This window comes from Mustela nivalis (genome assembly GCF_964662115.1).
Source record: "Mustela nivalis genome assembly, chromosome: 8".
Classification (NCBI taxonomy): Eukaryota; Metazoa; Chordata; class Mammalia; order Carnivora; family Mustelidae; genus Mustela; species Mustela nivalis.
The window spans coordinates 88030396-88047268 of NC_139027.1; the positions used below are offsets into that span (position 1 = coordinate 88030396).

At 40.4% G+C, this 16873-nt stretch overlaps 1 protein-coding gene across 1 annotated transcript in view; it reads left to right on the plus strand.

The window, feature by feature from the left end:
- SH3RF3 (SH3 domain containing ring finger 3) overlaps nucleotides 1–16873 on the plus strand; it is a 365053-nt gene that overhangs the window by 74665 nt on the left and 273515 nt on the right. The window lies entirely within an intron of this gene.

Genomic DNA, 16873 nt, shown 5'->3' on the forward strand with positions numbered 1-16873 from the left:
CTTTTGTCCCCTGCTTTCCCCTGGGCATTTGGACATTGCAGAGAATAACGTACACACTGAGGGTGGGCCACGGTGAAGATGACCATAGTTGATGGGCTAATAGAGGGTATTGAGACAGAAAACTTAATCTCCTTTCTGCCCTTAAAAAATAAATAAATAAATAAATAAAAGCAATTCCTGCCTGGCCTCACCAGCTTTCTAAGATGCGTGACAAAGCCTGTTTTAATCAGAGCTCATTCATATGACATGTCACCAGAAAGGACATCATTTCAGTATTTGGAACTCCTTGGCTCTCCTGCCCTTGTTTTTGTGGCTGGAAGGAACGTGTGGATTTCTCCTACTTCACCAGAAGCTGTCCTTCTTTTGATTTGAAATACGAGCTTCTGAGTTGCTGGATGGAATGTTCTAGAAATAGCCTCTGAGTGAAAATGTTATGCTTAACAAGACTGGGCTTCAGTTTCTACTTCCTCTCTGCTGTAGAGCCTATGTGGTGTTGCTTACTAGGCAGAAACAAGGGAGCAGATGAAAGGTGTGTGTTACTAGCACCTGCGACCACAAAATCAGACAATAGACCTTTTCATCTCCCAGGCAAAACAGAGCCTTACTGCCCCCCTCTCTTAGTCAAAAAGCAACACCAAGCTGCAGTTCAGGTGCATGTGGTACAGCGTAGTGGAGTGTGATGCTGTTTTCCTATCGTCGTGGGAGCCTTGCTTTGGCATCTTGTTCTCTAAGTGAAAACAAAAGGAGCTACTTACTAGGGCTCTACTACATTTGCTGTTTATTTAATGCTCCTCTGCCTAGCTGTAATTACATTTGAAGTGACTCATTAAAAAAAAAACATGATTAACACAATTAGAAAAATAAAAATGAAGAAGGAGATTAGATCAAAGGGGAGAACAGGGCTAGGAAGGTCCCATGTGCCCAGAGAAGAAATTAGGATTCAACATATTTTCTGAATTCGAAGTTTAGAGCTTGGTGGCCAAAGAGAAAGAGCAGGGAGTTTGGAAGTCCCAAGGAATTGTGTGTCCACAAGACTGAGGTATTCTTTCTCCCATGATGGGCAGACATGGATGAGCACTGAGGGCAGAAGGAATATTTCCATTTCAATCCTATGAAAGCACACAGCTTTGGCCACAGAGATGAGTGATCCCCAGTTACACTGTGGAGTTGTAACAGTGTAACAGTGAGGATGGCAGGTGGTTTCCCAAGACTTTGTGCTACACTCTCATGGGCATGGCTACTTCTCCTTCACAACAACCCTAGGAGGTAGGGCATGGATGGTCCTATTTTGCAGTTGACAAAACTGGGGTTCAGAGAGGTTAGGCAACCTATCCCATGAAGTCACAGCTTGAAACATAGCAGATTTGACCCCAGAACCAGTGCCCTTAACCTGAGCTCATGAAGCTTGTTTTCACACCTGTAAGTGAGAACCAGAAGCAGAACATTTGTGTGTGTGTGTGTGTGTGTGTGTGTATCTGGAGTAGCATTTCTCAAACTCGTGCATGTATCAAGATCACGTGGGGCTTGTGAAAATGCAGATTGCTGTCCTCCCAGCCCTGAGTTTCAATGCAGCGTGTCTATGTCTGGGTGGGACCTTCTCACAACCTACATTTCTCATAAATTCCCAGGGAACGCTGGTGCTACTGACCTAGGGAGCACTCTCTGAGAATCACCGGTATGAAACACCTGTTTTCCTTTGTGCTCGTCACTCCCTTTCCATTTTATTGATGTTGTCATGTGTTTTGTCCCTTCCCCTACATGGGAACACAGCTCTAGATTGATCTACAGATGGTAGGACTGAGCACCAAGGCAGTAAGGGATCTCCCTAGGGTCACCTACATGAGACGGGTAAGGATGGAGAGACCAAGGACAAGGCTCCCGAAGTTCTTTGTGACCCATGGCGACCCAAGTGACAAGGGGGCAGGCAAGGGGGGATGATGACATAGTTACAATGTCCATTCTTCTGGGTCGGGGGAGGGGCATGTGCCAGGCTCTTTAGGGCCCCCATGTGCTTCTATCTTATTTACTTGGCCAGAATCAGGTGAGAGCTCTGCCTTCTCTACTGGCATCTAGACTGGTATGTTTCTTCTCCTTTCTTTTTTGGGAAATTATGATATTTATGGGAACTGACCCTTCTTTCTTTTATTTTTTTAATTTTTTCTTTCTTTTCAGCATAACAGTATTCATTGTTTTTACACCACATCCAGTGCTCCATGCAATCCGTGCCCTCTCTGATACCCACCACCTGGTTCCCCCAACCTCCCACACCCCGCCCCTTCAAAACCCTCAGATTGTTTTTCAGAGTCCATAGTCTCTCATGGTTCACCTCCCCTTCCAATTTCCCTCAACTCCCTTCTCTTCTCCATCTCCCCTTGTCCTCCATGCTATTTGTTATGCTCCCCAAATAAATGAAACCATAGGATAATTGACTCTCTCTGCTTGACTTATTTCACTCAGCATAATCTCTTCCAGTCCCGTCCATGTTGCCACAAAAGTTGGGGATTCATCCTCTGATGGAGGCATGATACTTCATAGTGTATATAAACCACATCTTCCTTATCCATTTGTCCATTGAAGGGCATCTTGGTTCTTTCCACAGTTTGGCGACTGTGGCCATTGCTGCTATAAACATTGGGGTACAGATGGCCCTTCTTTTCACTATATCTGTATCTTTGGGGTAAATACCCAGTAGTGCAATTGCAGGGTCATAGGGAAGCTCTATTTTTAATTTCTTGAGGAGTCTCCACACTGTTTTCCAAAGTGGCTGCACCAACTTGCATTCCCACCAACAGTGTAAGAAGGTTCTCCTTTCTCCACATCCTCTCCAACACACGTTGTTTCCTGTCTTGCTAATTTTGACTATTCTAACTGGTGTAAGGTGGCATCTCAGTGTGGTTTTAATATGAATCTCCCTGATGGCTAGTGATGATGAACATTTTTTCATGTGTCTGATAACCATTTGTATGTGTTCATTGGAGAAATGTCTGTTCATATCTTCTGCCCATTTTTTAATATGATTGTCTGTTTTGTGTGTGTTGAGTTTGATCTTTATGGATCCTGGATATCAACCTTTTGTCTGTACTGTCATTTGCAAATATCTTCTCCCATTCCGTGGGTTGCCTCTTTGTTTTGTTGACTGTCTATATTGCCTAGAGCAGTCTATACTTTTAATGCCATTCTGATCAAAATTCCACCGGTATTTTTCAAAGAGCTAGAGCAAATAATCTAAAATTTGTATGGAATCAGAAGAGACCCTGAATCACTAAGGAAATGTTGAAAAACAAAAATAAAACTGGGGGCATCACATTACCTGATTTCAAGCTTTACTACAAAGCTGTGATCACCAAGACAGCATGGTACTGGCATAAAAACAGACACGTAGACCAGTGGAACAGAGTAGAGAGTCCAGATATGGACCCTCAACTCTATGGTCAAATAATCTTTGACAAAACAGGAAAAAATATACAGTGGAAAAAAGACAGTCTCTTCAATAAATGGTGCTGGGAAAACTGGACGGCTATGTGTAGAAGAATGAAACTCAACCATTGCCTTACACTGTACACAAAGATAAACTCAAAATTGATAAACTCAAAATTGATAAACTCAACATGAGACAGGAATCCATCAGAATCCTAGAGGAGAACATAGGCAGTAACCTCTTAGATATCAGCCACAGCAACTTCTTTCAAGATATGTCTCCAAAGGCAAAGGAAACAAAAGCGAAAATGAACTTTTGGGACTTCATCAAGATAAGAAGCTTCTGTACAGCAAAGGAAACAGTCAACAAAACAAAGAGGCAACCCACAGAATGGGAGAAGATATTTGCAAATGACAGTACTGACCCTTATTTCTATTTAGAGTATGACTGGGGGCTTAAGTCCTCACTTAACTGACATTGATTTGGGTGATTTTCAACTTGCCTTCAACTGGTGGCCCACTTGATCAGCCTTTCAAAATCCCAGTCTCCCTTGTTCCACGTGTAACCTGTAGTAGGGTGTGGAGGGGGCACCATTGCTTAGAGAATCAGAGGACCATAAGGTTTGCAGGAGAGCTTCCTCAAAGGCATTCAGCAGAATTCTTTATTTTCATTTTTATTTTTTATTAATATATAATGTATTATTTGCCCCAGGGGTACAGGGCTGTGAATCATCAGACTTACACATTCCACAGCACTCACCATAGCACATAACCTCCCCAATGTCCATAACCCAGCCACCCTATCCCTCCCCTCTTCACCCCCCAGCAACCCTCAGTTTGTTTCCTGAGATTAAGAGTGTCCTATGGTTTGTCTCCCCCTCCCTGATCCCATCTTGTTTCCCTTTTCCCTCCCTTCTCCCAAGAACGCCCACCCTGCCTCTCAAATTCTTCATATCAGAGAGATCATATGATAATTGTCTTTCTCTGAATGGCTTATTTCCCTTAGTGTAATGCCCTCTGGTTCCATCCACATTTTGGCAAGTGGCAAGATTTCATTTCTTTTGGTGGATGCATAGTATTCCATTGTACATATATACCACATCTTCTTTAGCCATTCATCTGTTGATGGACATCTAGGTTCTTTCCATAGTCTGGCTATTGTGGACTTTGCTGCTATAAACATTCAGGTGCACGTGCCCCTTCAGATCCCTACATTTGTATCTCTAGGATAAATACCCAGTAGTGCGATTGCTGGGTCATAGGGTAGCTCTATTTTCAACTTTTTGAGGAACCTCCATACTGTTTTCCAGAGTGGTTGCACCAGCTTGCATTCCCACCAACAGCATGGGAGAATTCCTCGTACTCTGCATCCTCGCCAACATGTTGTTTCCTGACTTGTTAATTTTAGCCATTCTGACTGGTGTGAGGTGGTATCTCACTGTGGTTTTATTTGTATTTCCCTGATGCCAAGTGATGTTGAGTACTTTTTCATGTACCTGTTGGCCATCTGGATGTCTTCTTTACAGATATATCTGTTCATGTCTTCTGCCCATTTCTTGATTGGATTATTTGTTCTTTGGGTGTTGAGTTTGATAAGTTTTTTCTAGATTTTGGATACTAGCCCTTTACCTGATATGTCATTTGCAAATATCTTCTCCCATTTTGTCAGGTTTTTTTTGTTTGTTTGTTTTGTTGAGTGTTTCCTTTGCTGTGCAAAAGCTTTTGATCTTGATGAAGCCCCAGTAGTTCATTTTTGCCCTTGCTTCCCTTCCCTTTGGCAATGTTTTTAGGAAGAAGTTGCTGTGGCTGAGGTTGAAGAGGTTGTTGTCTGTGTTCTTCTCAAGGATTTTGATGGCTTCCTGTCTTACATTGAGGTCTTTCATCCACTGTGAGTCTGTTTTTGTGTGTGGTTTAAGGAAATGGTCCAGTTTCATTCTTCTGTAAGTGGCTGTTCAATTTTCCCAACACCATTTGTTGAAGTGACTGTCTTTTTTCCATTGGAAATTCTTTCCTGCTTTGTCAAAGATTAGTTGACCATAGAGTTGAGGGCCTATTTTTGGGCTCTCTATTCTTTTCCATTGATCTATGTGTCTTTTTTTGTGCCAGTACCATACTGTCTTTTTTTTTTTAATTTTTATTTTTTATAAACATGTAATTTTATCCCCAGGGGTACAGGACTGTGAATCAGCACTCACCAAAGCACATACCCTCCCCAATGTCCATAAACCCACCCCCCCTTCCCCCAACCCCCCTCCACCCAGCAACCCTCACTTTGTTTTGTAAGATTAAGAGTCACTTATGGTTTGTCTCCCTCCCAATCCCATCTTGTTTCATTGATTCTTCTCCTACCCACTTAAGCCCCCCTGTTGCATCACCACTTCCTCATATCAGAGAGATCATATGATAGTTATCTTTCTCCGCTTGATTTATTTAGCTAAGCATGATACGCTCTAGTTCTATCCATGTTGTCGCAAATGGCAAGATTTCATTTCTTTTGATGGCTGCATAGTATTCCATTGTGTATATATACCACATATTCTTTATCCATTCATCTGTTGATGGACATCTAGGTTCTTTCCATAGTTTGGCTATTGTGGACATTGCTGCTATAAACATTCGGGTGCACGTGCCCCTTTGGATCACTATGTTTGTATCTTTAGGGTAAATACCCAGTAGTGCAATTGCTGGGTCATAGGGCAGTTCTATTTTCAACATTTTGAGGAACCTCCATGCTGTTCTCCAGAGTGGCTGCACCAGCTTGCGTTCCCACCAACAGTGTAGGAGGGTTCCCCTTTCTCCACATCCTCGCCAGCATCTGTCATTTCCTGACTTGTTGATTTTAGCCATTCTGACTGGTATGAGGTGATATCTCATTGTAGTTTTGATTTGTATTTTCTGATGCCGAGTGATATGGAGCACTTTTTCATGTGTCTGTTGGCCATCTGGATGTATTCTTTGCAGAAATGTCCGTTCATGTCTTCTGCCCATTTCTTGATTGGATTATTTGTTCTTTGGGTGTTGAGTTTGCTAAGTTCTTTATAGATTTTGGACACTAGTCCTTTATCTGATATGTCATTTGCAAATATCTTCTCCCATTCTGTCAGTTGTCTTTTAATTTTGTTAACTGTTTCCTTTGCTGTGCAAAAGCTTTTATCTTGATGAAATCCCAATAGTTCATTTTTGCCATTGCTTCCCTTGCCTTTGGCGATGTTCCTAGGAAGATGTTGCTGCGGTTGAGGTCGAAGAGGTTGCTGCCTGTGTTCTGCTCAAGGATTTTGATGGATTCCTTTCTCACATTGAGGTCCTTCATCCATTTTGAGTCTATTTTCATGTGTGGTGTAAGGAAATGGTCCAATTTCATTTTTCTGCATGGAGCGGTCCGATTTTCCCAACACCATTTATTGAAGAGGCTGTCTTTTTTCCATTGGATATTCTTTCCTGCTTTGTCGAAGATTAGTTGACCATGGAGTTGAGGGTCTATTTCTGGGCTCTCTATTCTGTTCCATTGATCTATGTGTCTGTTTTTGTGCCAGTACCATGCTGTCTTGATGATGACAGCTTTGTAATAGAGCTTGAAGTCCGGAATTGTGATGCCACCAACTTTGGCTTTCTTTTTCAATATCCCTTTGTCTATTCGAGGACTTTTCTGGTTCCATATAAATTTTAGAATTATTTGTTCCATTTCTTTGAAAAAGATGGATGGTACTTTGATAGGAATTGCATTAAATGTGTAGATTGCTTTAGTTAGCATAGACATTTTCACAATATTTATTCTTCCAATCCATGAGCATGGAACATTTTTCCATTTCTTTGTGTCTTCCTCAATTTCTTTCATGAGTACTTTATAGTTTTCTGAGTATAGATTCTGTGCCTCTTTGGTTAGGTTTATTCCTAGGTATCTTATGGTTTGGGGTGCAATTATAAATGGGATTGACTCCTTAATTTCTCTTTCTTCTGTCTTGTTGTTGGTATAGAGAAATGCAACTGATTTCTGTGCATTGATTTTATATCCTGACACTTTACTGGATTCCTGTACAAGTTCTAGCAGTTTTGGAGTGGAGTCTTTTGGGCTTTTCACATATTGTATCATATCATCTGCAAAGAGTGATAATTTGACTTCTTCTTTGCCGATTTGGATGCCTTTAGTTTCCTTTTGTTGTCTGGTTGCTGAGGCTAAGACTTCTAGTACTATGTTGAATAGCAGTGGTGATACTGGACATCCCTGCCGTGTTCCTGACCTTAGCAGAAAAGCTTTCAGTTTTTCTCCATTGAGAACGATATTTGCGGTGGATTTTTCATAGATGGTTTTGATGATATTGAGGTATGTGCCCTCTATCCCTACACTTTGAAGAGTTTTGATCAGGAAGGGATGTTGTACTTTGTCAAATGCTTTTTCAGCATCTACTGAGAGTATCATATGGTTCTTCTTCTTTCTTTTATTGATGTGTTGTATCACATTGACTGATGTGCGGATGTTGAACCAACCTTGCAGCCCTGGAATAAATCCCACTTGGTCGTGGTGAATAATCCTTTTAATGTACTGTTGAATCCTATTGGCTAGTATTTTGGTGAGAATTTTCGTATCTGTGTTCATCAAGGATATTGGTCTATAGCTCTCTTTTTTGATGGGATCCTTGTCTGGTTTTGGGATCAAGGTGATGCTCGCCTCATAAAATGAGTTTGGAAGTTTTCCTTCCATTTCTATTTTTTGGAACAGTTTCAGGAGAATAGGAATTAGTTCTTCTTTAAATGTTTGGTAGAATTCCCCCGGGAAGCCATCTAGCCCTGGGCTTTTGTTTGTTTGGAGATTTTTAATGACTGTTTCAATCTCCTTACTGGTTATGGGTCTGTTCAGGCTTTCTACTTCTTCCTGGTTCAGTTGTGGTAGTTTATATGTCTCTAGGTGCATCCATTTCTTCCAGATTGTCAAATTTGTTGGCGTAGAGTTGCTCATAGTATGTTCTTATAATAGTTTGTATTTCTTTCGTGTTAGTTGTGATCTCTCCTCTTTCATTCATGATTTTATTTATTTGGGTCCTTTCTCTTTTCTTTTTCATAAGTCTGGCCAGGGTTTATCAATTTTATTAATTCTTTCAAAGAACCAGCTCCTAGTTTCGTTGATTTGCTCTATTGTCTTTTTGGTATCTATTTCATTGATTTCTGTTCTGATCTTTATGATTTCTCTTCTCCTGCTGGGCTTAGGGTTTCTTTCTTGTTCTTTCTCCAGCTCCTTTTGGTGTAGGGTTAGGTTGTGTACCTGAGACCTTTCTTGTTTCTTGAGAAAAGCTTGTACCGCTATATATTTTCCTCTCAGGACTGCCTTTGTTGTGTCCCACAGATTTTGAACCGTTGTATTTTCATTAACATTTGTTTGCATTATTTTTTTCAATTCTTCTTTAATTTCCCGGTTGACCCATTCATTCTTTAGAAGGATGCTGTTTAGTCTCCATGTATTTGGGTTCTTTCCAAACTTCCTCTTGTGGTTGAGTTCTAGCTTCAGAGCATTGTGGTCTGGAAATATGCAGGGAATGATCCCAATCTTTTGATACCGATTGAGTCCTGATTCAGGACCGAGGATGTGATCTATTCTGGAGAATGTTCCATGTGCACTAGAGAAGAATGTGTATTCTGTTGCTTTGGGATGAAATGTTCTGAATATATCTGTGATGTCCATCTGGTCCAGTGTGTCGTTTACGGCCTTTATTTCCTTGCTGATCTTTTGCTTGTATGATCTGTCCATTTCAGTGAGGGGAGTGTTAAAGTCCCCTACTATTATTGTATTATTGTTGATGTGTTTCTTTGATTTTGTTATTAATTGGTTTATATAGTTGGCTGCTCCCACGTTGGGGGTATAGATATTTAAAATTGTTATATCTTCTTGTTGGAGAGACCTTTTGAGTATGATATAGTGTCCTTCCTCATCTCTTATTATAGTCTTTGGCTTAAAATCTAATTGATCTGATATAAGGATTGCCACTCCTGCTTTTTTCTGATGTCCATTAGCATGGTAAATTCTTTTCCACCCCCTCACTTTAAATCTGGAGGTGTCTTCGGGCTTAAAATGAGTTTCTTGGAGGCAACATATAGATGGGTTTTGTTTTTTTATCCATTCTGATATGCTGTGTTTTGGTTGGGGCCTTTAGCCCATTGACATTCAGGGTAACTATTGAGAGATATGAATTTAGTGCCGTTGTATTGCCTGTAAGGTGACTGTTACTGGATATTGTCTCTGTTCCTTACTGATCTACCACTTGTAGGCTCTCTCTTTTCTTAGAGGACCCCTTTCAGTATTTCCTGTAGAGCTGGTTTGGTGTTTGCAAATTCTTTCAGTTTTTGTTTGTCCTGGAAGCTTTTAATCTCTCCTTCTATTTTCAATGATAGCCTAGCTGGATATAGTATTCTTGGCTGCATGTTTTTCTCGTTTAGTGCTCTGAAAATATCATGCCAGCTCTTTCTGGCCTGCCAGGTCTCCGTGGAGAAGTCAGCTGCCAATCTAATATTTTTACCATGGTATGTTACAGACTTCTTTTCCCGGGCTGCTTTCAGGATTTTCTCTTTGTCACCGAGACTTGTGAATTTTACTATTAGGTGATAGGGTGTGGGCCTATTCTTACTGATTTTGAGGGGCGTTCTCTGAACCTCCTGAATTTTGATGCTCGTTCCCTTTGCCATATTGGGGAAATTCTCCCCAATAATTCTCTCCAGTATACCTTCTGCTCCCCTCTCTCTTTCTTCTTCTTCTGGAATCCCAATTATTCTAATGTTGTTTTGTCTTATGGTGTCACTTATCTCTCAAATTCTCCCCTCGTGGTCCAGTAGCTGTTTGTCCCTCTTTTGCTCAGCTTCTTTATTCTCTGTCATTTGGTCTTCTATATCGCTAAATCTTTCTTCTGCCTCATTTATCCTAGCAGTGAGAGCCTCCATTTCTGATTGTACCTCATTAATAGCTTTTTCTATTTCAACTTGGTTAGATTTTAGTTCTTTTATTTCTCCAGAAAGGGCTTTTATATCTCCTGAGAGGGTTTCTCTAATATCTTCCATGCCTTTTCCGAGCCCGGCTAGAACCTTGAGAATTGTCATTCTGAACTCTAGATCTGACATATTACCAATGTCTGTATTGATTAGGTCCCTAGCCTTCGGTACTGCCTCTTGTTCTTTTTTTTGGTGGTGAATTTTTCCGCCTTGTAATTTTGTCCAGATAGAAGTATATGAAGGAGCAAGTAAAATACTAAACAGGTGGCAACAACCCTAGGAAAATATGCTTTAACCAAATCAGAAGAGATCCTAAATCGTGAGGGGGGAGAAAGGGGATAAAAAGAGGTTCAAAAAGAAAGAAAGAAAAAAAATATAAAAAAAGAAATGCAAAGAATTAAAAAAAGAAAATGAATAAAGAAAAATATAAAAAAGAAAAAAATATATATATTAGATAAACTAAAGAGACGTTAAAAAAGAAAAGGGTAAAAGTTAAAAAAAATTTAGCAGCAGAAGAGAAAAAAAATGAAAAAGAAAATAATTACATTAACTGCAAGACTAAAAACATCATAGGGGAAAAAAAAAAAAAGAAAATCACAGGGAGAAAGCCATGAATTCCCTGCTTTGCTTTCTCCTCCTCTGGAATTCTGCTGCCCTCCTTGGTATTGAAACCGCACTCCTTGGTAGGTGAACTTAGTCTTGGCTGGATTTCTTGTTGATCTTCTTGGGGAGGGGCCTGTTGTAGTGATTCTCAAGTGTCTTTGCCCCATGCGGAATTGTAGCGCCCTTACCAGGGGCGGGGCTGAGTAATCCGCTGGGGTTTGCTTTCAGGAGCTTTTTTTCCCTGAGCGCTTTCCGTAGAGTCCCGGAGGACGGGAATACAAATGGCGGCCTCCTGGTCTCTGGCCTGGAGGAGCGGAGAGCCCAGGGCGTCACTACTCAGTGCGCCGTCAGAGAACAGCGCCCAATTACTCCCGTCTGCCTGACCTCCGGCTGTGCTCCGAGCTCACCGAGCCTGCGACCAGTTCAAGGTAACCCCGAGCTGTGATCTTACTGTCGGCTCTGTCTCTGTAGTTGGCTTTCCCGTTCCAATACCCGCAAGCTCTGCGACACTCAGACACCCCCGATCCTTCTGTGACCCTGCGGGACCTGAGGCCACGCTGACCCTGCGTGGGCTTCGCCCCGGTTTAGCCTCTGGAGCGATGTCCCTCAGCGGAACAGACTTTTAAAAGTCCTGATTTTATGCTCCGTTGCTCCGCCGCTTGCCAGGAGCTGGCCCTTCCCCCCGGGGTATATCTTCCCGTCGCTTTGGATTCACTTCTCCACCAGTCCTACCTTTCAGAAAGTGGTTGTTTTTCTGTTTCCAGAATTGCTGTTCTTCTTCTCTTCGATCTGCCGATGGATTTGCAGGTGTTTGCAATCTTTAGATAAGCTATCTAGCTGATCTCCTGCTAGCTGATGTGGTCTCAGCCTGCTACTTCTTCGCCATCTTGACTCCCATACTGTCTTAATGATTATAACTTTGTAATAGAGCTTAATGTCTGGAATTGTGATGCCACCGACTTTGACTTTGGCTTTCTTTTTCAACATTCCTCTGGGTATTCTTGGTCTTTACTGGTTCCATATAAATTTTTGGATTACTTGTTCCATTTCTTTGAAAAAAATTTATGGCTTTTTGATAGGTATTGCATTAAATGTGTAGATTGCTTTAGGTAGCGAAGACATTTTCACAGTATTTGTTCTTCCAGTCCATGAGCATGGAACTTTTTTTCCATTTCTTTGTGTCTTCCTCAGTTTCTTTCATGAGTATTCCATAGTTTTCTGAGTACAGATTCTTTGCCTCTTTGGCTAGGTTTATTCCTGGTATCTTATGGCTTTGGGTGCAATTGTAAAAGGAATCAACTCCTTAATTTCTCTTTCTTCTCACTTGCTGTTGGTGTATAGAAATGCAACTGATTTCTGTGCATTGATTTTATATCCTGACACTTTACTGAATTCCTGTATAAATTCTAGCAGTTTTGCAATGGAGTCTTTTGGGTTTTCCACATAAAGTATCATATCATCTGCAAAGAGGAAGAATTTGACTTCTCCTTTGCCAATTCGGATGCCTTTGTTGGTGTATAGAAATGCAACTGATTTCTGTGCATTGATTTTATATCCTGACACTTTACTGAATTCCTGTATAAATTCTAGCAGTTTTGCAATGGAGTCTTTTGGGTTTTCCACATAAAGTATCATATCATCTGCAAAGAGGAAGAATTTGACTTCTCCTTTGCCAATTCGGATGCCTTTTATATTGTTTTGTTGTCTGATTCTTGAGGCTAGGACTTCTAGTACTATATTGAATAGCAATGGTGATAATGGACATTCTTGCCGTGTTCCTGACCTTAGCAGAAAAGCTCTCAGTTTTTCTCCATTGAGAATGATATTCGCTGTGGGTTTTTCATAGATGGCTTTATGATATTGAGGTACCTCTATCCCTACACTTTGAAGAATTTTGATCAAGAAAGGATGCTGTACTTTGTCACATGCTTTTTCTCCATCTGTTGAGAGGATCATATGTTTCTTATTCTTTCTTTTATTAATGTATTGTATCACATTGATTGATTTGCGGATGTTGAACCAACCTTGCAGCCCAGGACTAAATCCCACTTGGTTGTGGTGAATAATCCTCTTAATGTGCTGTTGGATCATATTGGCTGGTATTTTTCGTGAGAATTTTTGCATCCATGTTCATCAAGGATATTGGTCTGTAATTCTCCTTTTTAATGGGGTCTTTGTCTGGTTTTGGGATCAGGGTAATGCTGGCCTCATAAAATGAGGCTCGATGTTTCCCCTCCATTTCTATTTTTTGGGAACAGTTTCAGGATAATAGGTATTAATTCTTCTCTAAATGTTTGGTAGAATTCCCCTGGAAAGCCATCTGCCCTGGGCTCTTGTTTGTTGGGAGATTTTTGATGAGTGCTTCAATCTCCTTACTGGCAATTGGTCTGTTCAGGTTTTCTATTTCTTCCTGGTTCCGTTTTAATAGTTTAAATATCTCAGGGAATGCATCCATTTCTTCTCGATTGTCATATTTGCTGGTTTATAGTTGCTCATAATATGCTCTTATAATTAGTTGTATTTCTTTGGTGTTGGTTGTGATCACTCCTCTTTCATTCATGATTTTATTAATTTGGGTCCTTTCTCTTTTCTTTTTGATAATCTGGCCAGGGCTTTAGCAATCTTATTAACTCTTTCAGAGAACCCAGCTCCTAGTTTCATTGATTTGTTCTATTGTTATTTTGTTTTCTATTTCATTGATTTCTGCTCTAACCTTTATTATTTCTCTTCTTCTGTGGGGTTAGGCTTTCTTTGCTGTTCTTTCTCCAGCTCCTTTAGGTTGAGGTTAGGTTGTGTACTTGAGACCTTTCTTGTTTCTTGAGACAGGCTTGTATTGCTATAAACTTTACTCTCAGGACTGCCTTTGCTGTGTCCCAAAGATTTTGAACAGTTGTGTTTTCATTTTCTCTTGTTTCCATGAATTTGTTTTAAATCTTTAATTTCCTCATTGACTCATTCATTCTTTAGTAGGACACTTTTTAGCCTACATGCATTTGAGTTCTTCCCAACTTTCCTCTTGTGATTGAGTTCTAGTTTCAATGGACTGTGGTCTGAAATTATGCAGGTAATCATCCCAATTTTTTGGTAGCATTTGAGACCTGATTTGTGACCCAGGATGTGATCTATTCTGGAGCATGTTCTATGTGCACTAGAGAACAATGTGTATTCTGTTGCTTTGGGATGGAATGTTCTGAATATATCTGTATGTCCCTCTAGTTCAGTGTGTCATTTAAAGCCTTTATTTCCTTGTCTATCTGTTGCTTAGATGATATGTCCATTTCATTGAGAGGTTGTTAAAGTCCCCTACTATTGTTTTATTATTGTTGTTGTGTTTCTTTGATTTTGTTACTAACTGGTTTATATAATTGGCTGCTCCCATCTTAGGGGCATAGATGTTTAAAATTGTTAGATCTCTTTGTGGGACAGACCCTTTAGTTATGATATAGTGTCTTTCCTCATCTCTTATTATTATCTTTGGCTTAAAATCTAATATATCTGATATAAGAATTGCCACCCCAGCTTTCTTTTGATGTCCATTTAGCATGGTAAATTATTTTCCACCCCCTCACTTTCAATCTGGAGTTATCTTTGGGTATAAAATGAGTTTCTTGTGGACAGCATATCAGTGAATCCTATTTTTTTCCCATTCTGATACCGTGTGTCATTTGATTAGGACACTTAGCCCATTTACATTCAGGGTAACTATTAAAAGATATGAATTTAGTACCATTGTATTGCCTGTAAGGTGACTGATACTCTGTATTGTCTCTCCTCCTTTCCAGTCTGTTACTTTTAGTCTCTCTTTGCTTAGAAGATGCCTTTCAATGTTTCCTGTAAGGCTGGTTGGTGTTTGCAAATTCTTTTAGTTTTTGTTTATCCTGGAAGCTTTTTATCTCTCCTTCTATTTTCAATGACAGCCTAGCTGGATATAGTATTCTTGGCTGCATATTTTTGTTTGGTGCTCTGAATATATCATGCCAGTCCTTTCTGGCCTGCCAGCTGTCTATGGATAGGTCTGTTGCCAATCTAATATTTCTACCATTGTATATTACAGATCTCTTGTCCCAAGTTGTCTTCAGGATTTTCTCTTTGTCACTGAGACCTGTACGTTTTAGTATTAGATGATGTTATAATTTGTTCTAGTATACATTATGCTCCCCTCTCTCTTTCTTCTTCTTCTGTGATGACAATTATTGTAATATGGCTTCCTCTTATGGTATCACTTATCTGTCAAATTCTCCCCTTGTGGTCCAGCAGTTGTTTTTTTCTCTTTTGCTTAGCTTCTTTATTTTCCATCATCTTTTCTTCTATATCATTAATTCTCTCTTCTGCCTCGTTTTATCCTAGCAGTAAGGACCTCCATTTATGATTTCACCTCATTTGTAACTTTTTTGATTTCAACTTGGTTAGATTTTAGTTCTTTTATATCTCCAGAATGGGATATTATTTCTCCAGAATGGAATTCTCTAATATATTCCATCCTTTTTTTGAGCTCAGCTAGCACCTTGATAATCATCATTCTGAACTCTAGGTCTGACATATTACTAATGTTATATTGATTAGGTCCCTAGCCATTGGTACTGCCTCTTGTTCTTTTCTTTGAGTTTAGTGTTTCCACCTTGTCATTTGGTCCAGATAAGAAAATATGAATGAGAGAACAAAATACTAAAATGGTAGCAACAAGGCCAGAACCCAGAAAAATATCCACTAACCAAATCAGAAGAGACCCAAAACTCGAGGGGAGAAGTGAGGGGAAAAAAAAGATCTATGTCTCTATCTTTATCTCTATCTCTGTCTATATCTCTATCTATATTAGACTGGTGAATAAAACAGAGCCATACACTTGATTTGGGTGTATTTTGGTCTGTTAGAAGAATACCTCCCAAAATTTTAAAGAAAGAAATACTTATATATTTATACAAAAATAAGGTTAAATACAATGAAGGCATGGAATATGGCTGTAAAGATGAAAATTAAAAAAGATTCTAAAAAAGGAATTGATAAGATGAGAAGTTGATTGAAAAAAGAAAAAAAAATGGAAAGTATGTGATCAGGCTGGAGACTAGAACAAAGCTATGCATTAGATTTAGGGCATACTTTGCTCTATTAGAAAAAACTATATCCCAAAATTTTAAAGAAAAAAATAACCCTATATGTATACAAAAAAAAAAAAAAAGGTTAAATACAGTGAAGGGATAAAATGTGACTATAACAATGAAAATTTCCACCCTTGCCAGGGGCCAGGCTAAGCAATCTGCTTGGGTTTACTCTCGGGAGCTTTTGTTCCCTGAATGCTTTCTGTACAGCTTTGGAGGATGGGAATGAAAATGGTGGCCTCCCAGTCTCTCGTCCCAAAGGTGCTGAGAGCTCGGTCCCCACTCCTCAGTGCTATCTCAGAGAAAAGCAGTCAATCACTCCCATCTCCCTGGTCTTCGGCTGCCGTCTGCGTTCACCTGGCCTGTGACCGAGGGTTTCTTTCTCTGGTGCACAGCCCTGTTTGGAGACTCCAAACCCAGCAGATTCCTGCTGCACACTCCTGCACCACTCCTCATGGCGGACGAAGTTGAATCTCCCTGGATCTGCCACTTGTGGGGTCCCCGCCTGAAGAGTAGTGTCCTGACTGTGCCTTGGATCACGTTTTAAAGTAACCCAGAGCTGAGAGTGCACTCCTCGTCTCCGTCTCTGCCCCCGGCTTCCCTGCTCTGATATCTGGGAGTTCGGCCACATTCAGACACCCCTGGTGTTTCTGTGACCTTGCAGGACCTGAGACCACACTGTCCCCACGAGGGCTGCACCTCCCCGCTTAGCCTCTGGAGTGATGTCCCTCAGTGGAGCAGAGTTCTAAAAGTTCTGCTTTTGTGCTCCATTCTTTTCTCACTTG